Source organism: Phyllobates terribilis, unplaced genomic scaffold (genome assembly GCF_046119375.1).
Source record: "Phyllobates terribilis strain yellow unplaced genomic scaffold, ASM4611937v1 Scaffold_9__5_contigs__length_417890890, whole genome shotgun sequence".
NCBI classification, from domain to species: Eukaryota; Metazoa; Chordata; class Amphibia; order Anura; family Dendrobatidae; genus Phyllobates; species Phyllobates terribilis.
This window is the reverse complement of record NW_027362769.1, coordinates 406,747,741-406,754,932: the sequence shown is the minus strand read 5'-3', so window position 1 is coordinate 406,754,932 and position 7,192 is coordinate 406,747,741.

Below are 7,192 nucleotides of genomic sequence, written 5' to 3'. Positions count from 1 at the left end.
CCTAATACAGGGTGTATCGAGGCCTTCTTTATGTATAATACAGGGTGTATCGAGGCCTCCTTTATTCCTAATACAGGGTGTATCGAGGCCTCCTTTATGTATAATACAGGGTGTATCGAGGCCTCCTTTATGTCTAATACAGGGTGCATCGAGGCCTCCTTTATGTCTAATACAGGGTGTATCGAGGCCTCCTTTATGTCTAATACAGGGTGTATCGAGGCCTCCTTTATGTCTAATACAGGGTGTATCGAGGCCTCCTTTATGTCTAATACAGGGTGTATCGAGGCCTCCTTTATGTCTAATACAGGGTGTATCGAGGCCTCCTTTATGTATAATACAGGGTGTATCGAGGCCTCCTTTATGTATAATACAGGGTGTATCGAGGCCTCCTTTATACCTAATACTGGGTGTATCGAGGCCTCCTTTATGTCTAATACAGGGTGTATCGAGGCCTCCTTTATGTCTAATATAGGGTGTATCGAGGCCTCCTTTATACCTAATACAGGGTGTATCGAGGTCTCCTTTATGTCTAATACAGGGTGTATCGAGGCCTCCTTTATGTCTAATACAGGGTGTATCGAGGCCTCCTTTATGTATAATACAGGGTGTATCGAGGCCTCCTTTATGTCTAATACAGGGTGTATCGAGGCCTCCTTTATGTCTAATACAGGGTGTATCGAGGCCTCCTTTATGTCTAATACAGGGTGTATCGAGGCCTCCTTTATGTCTAATACAGGGTGTATCGAGGCCTCCTTTATGTCTAATACAGGGTGTATCGAGGCCTCCTTTATGTATAATACAGGGTGTATCGAGGCCTCCTTTATGTATAATACAGGGTGTATCGAGGCCTCCTTTATACCTAATACAGGGTGTATCGAGGCCTCCTTTATGTCTAATACAGGGTGTATCGAGGCCTCCTTTATGTCTAATACAGGGTGTATCGAGGCCTCCTTTATACCTAATACAGTGTGTATCGAGGCCTCCTTTATGTCTAATACAGGGTGTATCGAGGCCTCCTTTATACCTAATACAGGGTGTATCGAGGCCTCATTTATGTCTAATACAGGGTGTATCGAGGCCTCCTTTATACGTAACACAGGGTGTATCGAGGCCTCCTTTATACCTAATACAGGGTGTATCGAGGCCTCCTTTATGTCTAATACAGGGTGTATCGAGGCCTCCTTTATGTCTAATACAGGGTGTATCGAGGCCTCCTTTATGTCTAATACAGGGTGTATCGAGGCCTCCTTTATGTGTAATACAGGGTGTATCGAGGCCTCCTTTATGTCTAATATAGGGTGTATCGAGGCCTCCTTTATGTCTAATACAGGGTGTATCGAGGCCTCCTTTATGTGTAATACAGGGTGTATCGAGGCCTCCTTTATGTGTAATACAGGGTGTATCGAGGCCTCCTTTATGTCTAATACAGGGTGTATCGAGGCCTCCTTTATGTATAATACAGGGTGTATCGAGGCCTCCTTTATGTATAATACAGGGTGAATCGAGGCCTCCTTTATACCTAATACAGGGTGTATCGAGGCCTCCTTTATGTCTAATAGAGGGTGTATCGAGGCCTCCTTTATGTCTAATAGAGGGTGTATCGAGGCCTCCTTTATGTCTAATACAGGGTGTATCGAGGCCTCCTTTATGTATAATACAGGGTGTATCGAGGCCTCCTTTATGTATAATACAGGGTGTATCGAGGCCTTCTTTATGTATAATACAGGGTGTATCGAGGCCTCCTTTATGTCTAATACAGGGTGTATCGAGGCCTCCTTTATGTCTAATACAGGGTGTATCGTGGCCTCCTTTAAGTCTAATACAGGGTGTATCGAGGCCTCCTTTATGTTTTATACAGGGTGTATCGAGGCCTCCTTTATGTCTAATACAGGGTGTATCGAGGCCTTCTTTATGTATAATACAGGGTGTATCGAGGCCTCCTTTATGTATAATACAGGGTGTGTCGAGGCCTCCTTTATGTCTAATACAGGGTGTATCGAGGCCTCCTTTATACCTAATACAGGGTGTATCGAGGCCTCCTTTAAGTCTAATACAGGGTGTATCGAGGCCTTCTTTATGTCTAATACAGGGTGTATCGAGGCCTCCTTTATGTCTAATACAGGGTGTATCGAGGCCTCCTTTATGTCTAATACAGGGTGTATCGAGGCCTCCTTTATACCTAATACAGGGTGTATCGAGGCCTCCTTTAAGTCTAATACAGGGTGTATCGAGGCCTCCTTTATGTATAATACAGGGTGTATCGAGGCCTCCTTTATGTATAATACAGGGTGTGTCGAGGCCTCCTTTATACCTAATACAGGGTGTATCGAGGCCTCCTTTTTGTATAATACAGGGTGTATCGAGGCCTCCTTTATGTCTAATAGAGGGTGTATCGAGGCCTCCTTTATGTCTAATACAGGGTGTATCGAGGCCTCCTTTATGTCTAATACAGGGTGTATCGAGGCCTCCTTTTTGTATAATACAGGGTGTATCGAGGCCTTCTTTATGTATAATACAGGGTGTATCGAGGCCTCCTTTTTGTATAATACAGGGTGTATCGAGGCCTTCTTTATGTATAATACAGGGTGTATCGAGGCCTCCTTTATGTCTAATACAGGGTGTATCGAGGCCTCCTTTATACCTAATACAGGGTGTATCGAGGCCTCCTTTATGTCTAATACAGGGTGTATCGAGGCCTCCTTTATGTCTAATACAGGGTGTATCGAGGCCTCCTTTATGTCTAATACAGGGTGTATCGAGGCCTCCTTTATGTATAATACAGGGTGTGTCGAGGCCTCCTTTATGTCTAATACAGGGTGTGTCGAGGCCTCCTTTATACCTAATACAGGGTGTATCGAGGCCTCCTTTATGTCTAATACAGGGTGTATCGAGGCCTCCTTTATGTATAATACAGGGTGTATCGAGGCCTCCTTTATGTCTAATACAGGGTGTATCGAGGCCTCCTTTATGTATAATACAGGGTGTGTCGAGGCCTCCTTTATGTATAATACAGGGTGTGTCGAGGCCTCCTTTATACCTAATACAGGGTGTATCGAGGCCTTCTTTATGTATAATACAGGGTGTATCGAGGCCTCCTTTATGTATAATACAGGGTGTATCGAGGCCTCCTTTATGTCTAATACAGGGTGTATCGAGGCCTCCTTTATGTCTAATACAGGGTGTATCGAGGCCTCCTTTATGTATAATACAGGGTGTATCGAGGCCTCCTTTATACCTAATACAGGGTGTATCGAGGCCTCCTTTATGTGTAATACAGGGTGTATCGAGGCCTCCTTTATGTATAATACAGGGTGTGTCGAGGCCTCCTTTATGTATAATACAGGGTGTGTCGAGGCCTCCTTTATACCTAATACAGGGTGTATCGAGGCCTTCTTTATGTATAATACAGGGTGTATCGAGGCCTCCTTTATGTATAATACAGGGTGTATCGAGGCCTCCTTTATGTCTAATACAGGGTGTATCGAGGCCTCCTTTATGTATAATACAGGGTGTATCGAGGCCTCCTTTATACCTAATACAGGGTGTATCGAGGCCTCCTTTATGTGTAATACAGGGTGTATCGAGGCCTCCTTTATGTGTAATACAGGGTGTATCGAGGCCTCCTTTATGTCTAATACAGGGTGTATCGAGGCCTCCTTTATGTATAATACAGGGTGTATCGAGGCCTCCTTTATGTATAATACAGGGTGAATCGAGGCCTCCTTTATACCTAATACAGGGTGTATCGAGGCCTCCTTTATGTCTAATAGAGGGTGTATCGAGGCCTCCTTTATGTCTAATAGAGGGTGTATCGAGGCCTCCTTTATGTCTAATACAGGGTGTATCGAGGCCTCCTTTATGTATAATACAGGGTGTATCGAGGCCTCCTTTATGTATAATACAGGGTGTATCGAGGCCTTCTTTATGTATAATACAGGGTGTATCGAGGCCTCCTTTATGTCTAATACAGGGTGTATCGAGGCCTCCTTTATGTCTAATACAGGGTGTATCGTGGCCTCCTTTAAGTCTAATACAGGGTGTATCGAGGCCTCCTTTATGTTTTATACAGGGTGTATCGAGGCCTCCTTTATGTCTAATACAGGGTGTATCGAGGCCTTCTTTATGTATAATACAGGGTGTATCGAGGCCTCCTTTATGTATAATACAGGGTGTGTCGAGGCCTCCTTTATGTCTAATACAGGGTGTATCGAGGCCTCCTTTATACCTAATACAGGGTGTATCGAGGCCTCCTTTAAGTCTAATACAGGGTGTATCGAGGCCTTCTTTATGTCTAATACAGGGTGTATCGAGGCCTCCTTTATGTCTAATACAGGGTGTATCGAGGCCTCCTTTATGTCTAATACAGGGTGTATCGAGGCCTCCTTTATACCTAATACAGGGTGTATCGAGGCCTCCTTTAAGTCTAATACAGGGTGTATCGAGGCCTCCTTTATGTATAATACAGGGTGTATCGAGGCCTCCTTTATGTATAATACAGGGTGTGTCGAGGCCTCCTTTATACCTAATACAGGGTGTATCGAGGCCTCCTTTTTGTATAATACAGGGTGTATCGAGGCCTCCTTTATGTCTAATAGAGGGTGTATCGAGGCCTCCTTTATGTCTAATACAGGGTGTATCGAGGCCTCCTTTTTGTATAATACAGGGTGTATCGAGGCCTTCTTTATGTATAATACAGGGTGTATCGAGGCCTCCTTTATGTCTAATACAGGGTGTATCGAGGCCTCCTTTATACCTAATACAGGGTGTATCGAGGCCTCCTTTATGTCTAATACAGGGTGTATCGAGGCCTCCTTTATGTCTAATACAGGGTGTATCGAGGCCTCCTTTATGTCTAATACAGGGTGTATCGAGGCCTCCTTTATGTATAATACAGGGTGTGTCGAGGCCTCCTTTATGTCTAATACAGGGTGTGTCGAGGCCTCCTTTATACCTAATACAGGGTGTATCGAGGCCTCCTTTATGTCTAATACAGGGTGTATCGAGGCCTCCTTTATGTATAATACAGGGTGTATCGAGGCCTCCTTTATGTCTAATACAGGGTGTATCGAGGCCTCCTTTATGTATAATACAGGGTGTGTCGAGGCCTCCTTTATGTATAATACAGGGTGTGTCGAGGTCTCCTTTATACCTAATACAGGGTGTATCGAGGCCTTCTTTATGTATAATACAGGGTGTATCGAGGCCTCCTTTATGTATAATACAGGGTGTATCGAGGCCTCCTTTATGTCTAATACAGGGTGTATCGAGGCCTCCTTTATGTCTAATACAGGGTGTATCGAGGCCTCCTTTATGTATAATACAGGGTGTATCGAGGCCTCCTTTATACCTAATACAGGGTGTATCGAGGCCTCCTTTATGTGTAATACAGGGTGTATCGAGGCCTCCTTTATGTATAATACAGGGTGTGTCGAGGCCTCCTTTATGTATAATACAGGGTGTGTCGAGGCCTCCTTTATACCTAATACAGGGTGTATCGAGGCCTTCTTTATGTATAATACAGGGTGTATCGAGGCCTCCTTTATGTATAATACAGGGTGTATCGAGGCCTCCTTTATGTCTAATACAGGGTGTATCGAGGCCTCCTTTATGTATAATACAGGGTGTATCGAGGCCTCCTTTATACCTAATACAGGGTGTATCGAGGCCTCCTTTATGTCTAATACAGGGTGTATCGAGGCCTCCTTTATGTCTAATACAGGGTGTATCGAGGCCTCCTTTATGTCTAATACAGGGTGTATCGAGGCCTCCTTTATGTATAATACAGGGTGTATCGTAGTCTCTCCTCCTTCTAATATTTGGCTGTCCTTGCATTGTCCGCATAAGCTTTGTGAGCTTTAGAGTCCGTCCTTCATACATTACGCAGGATGTGTCTGACCTGTCACCCACCACATGCCCAGATAACATAGTGAAATCTTACAATTACATTTACCGGTGACTACCGGGGGGTGCAGTTTTATTTCTCCTTTTACCATATTATCTTCTGTAGTATTAGGCGATGGGGAAATAATGTGATTGATGGCCCGATATTAGGAGCTGAAGGAGCATTTTTTCTCTTCTTAATTTTGCCTTATATACAAGAAAGAATGTTTCCTAACATTTTTCCTATAAAATCCATTTTATGTTCGGTTTTGTATGTTTTATTGTCAGTCCGTAAAAATGGAGTAACTGATACTCTGACAACGTTGTTGACTGCAGTGACCTGGGAGTCAGAGATGCTTCCAGGGGTCTTCCCCATGCTGTTCCCATGCCACTTCAGCACTGTTTCCATCGATTTGCTCAATTTTTAGGCCCCCTGCAGAGCACCGGAAAAATGCTTGAGTTTCCCATAGACTTACATTGGGCTCGTTAATCGAGTCGAGCTTTTCCGAGCGTCCGACTTGCTCGATTCGAGTACCGAGCACTCAAGCATTTCAGTGCTCAATCATCACTAATTGTGATCTGAGCCTGGGGCACCATTTTGGGGGAAGCAGTTCCCAATGGGTTACACCCTTATTTATGACCATTCTTTTCCTACCCTGGTTCTTATATCCATTATCTTCTGATATAAATTATAACCTGATATCAGATTATTGGAAAACATTGTCCTATTTCCTTCCACAATTCTCTCAGCTCGGAGAGTTGATCATTACGAGGGGCAGATCGGCCATGAATAGTGATTGTCACCTGTTGTCATCTGATCAGAGGTCGAGCTTTATACTCTGTAATATGCTATCAGAACACCAGGAGGCAGTTAAACCTGAGACAGCGAGTCCTGAGCTCAGTCCTGATAGGAAAGTCCTTATTATAAACCCCGGTATGACTTGGCAGAGATGGTGGAAACAGTATTTGGTGGAAATATATTCTTTGTTACTAGTTTAAGAATCAAAATGGTGCTGAAAGTGAAATGTATGAAAGGACAAGATGCCGGAATCCATCATGTATTTCATGCTGTAGAGCGATCTGTGAGTGACCAGTCTCAACTTAGACTCGGAGTTTTTATTCTCTAGAAGTTTCCGGAGTGTGACGAGTCTTAGTACGCTGATTTCTATATCTATCTATACAGGAACTGAACTGGTAAATTAAGGAGCAAATTCCACTGTAGTATCGGCGTCTCTGCCCCCTGATAGGCAGAGACGCCGTCCCTCTTACCGGCCCGGCGTCTTCCAGCTCTCCTGCTGTTGCTCCCTGCCTC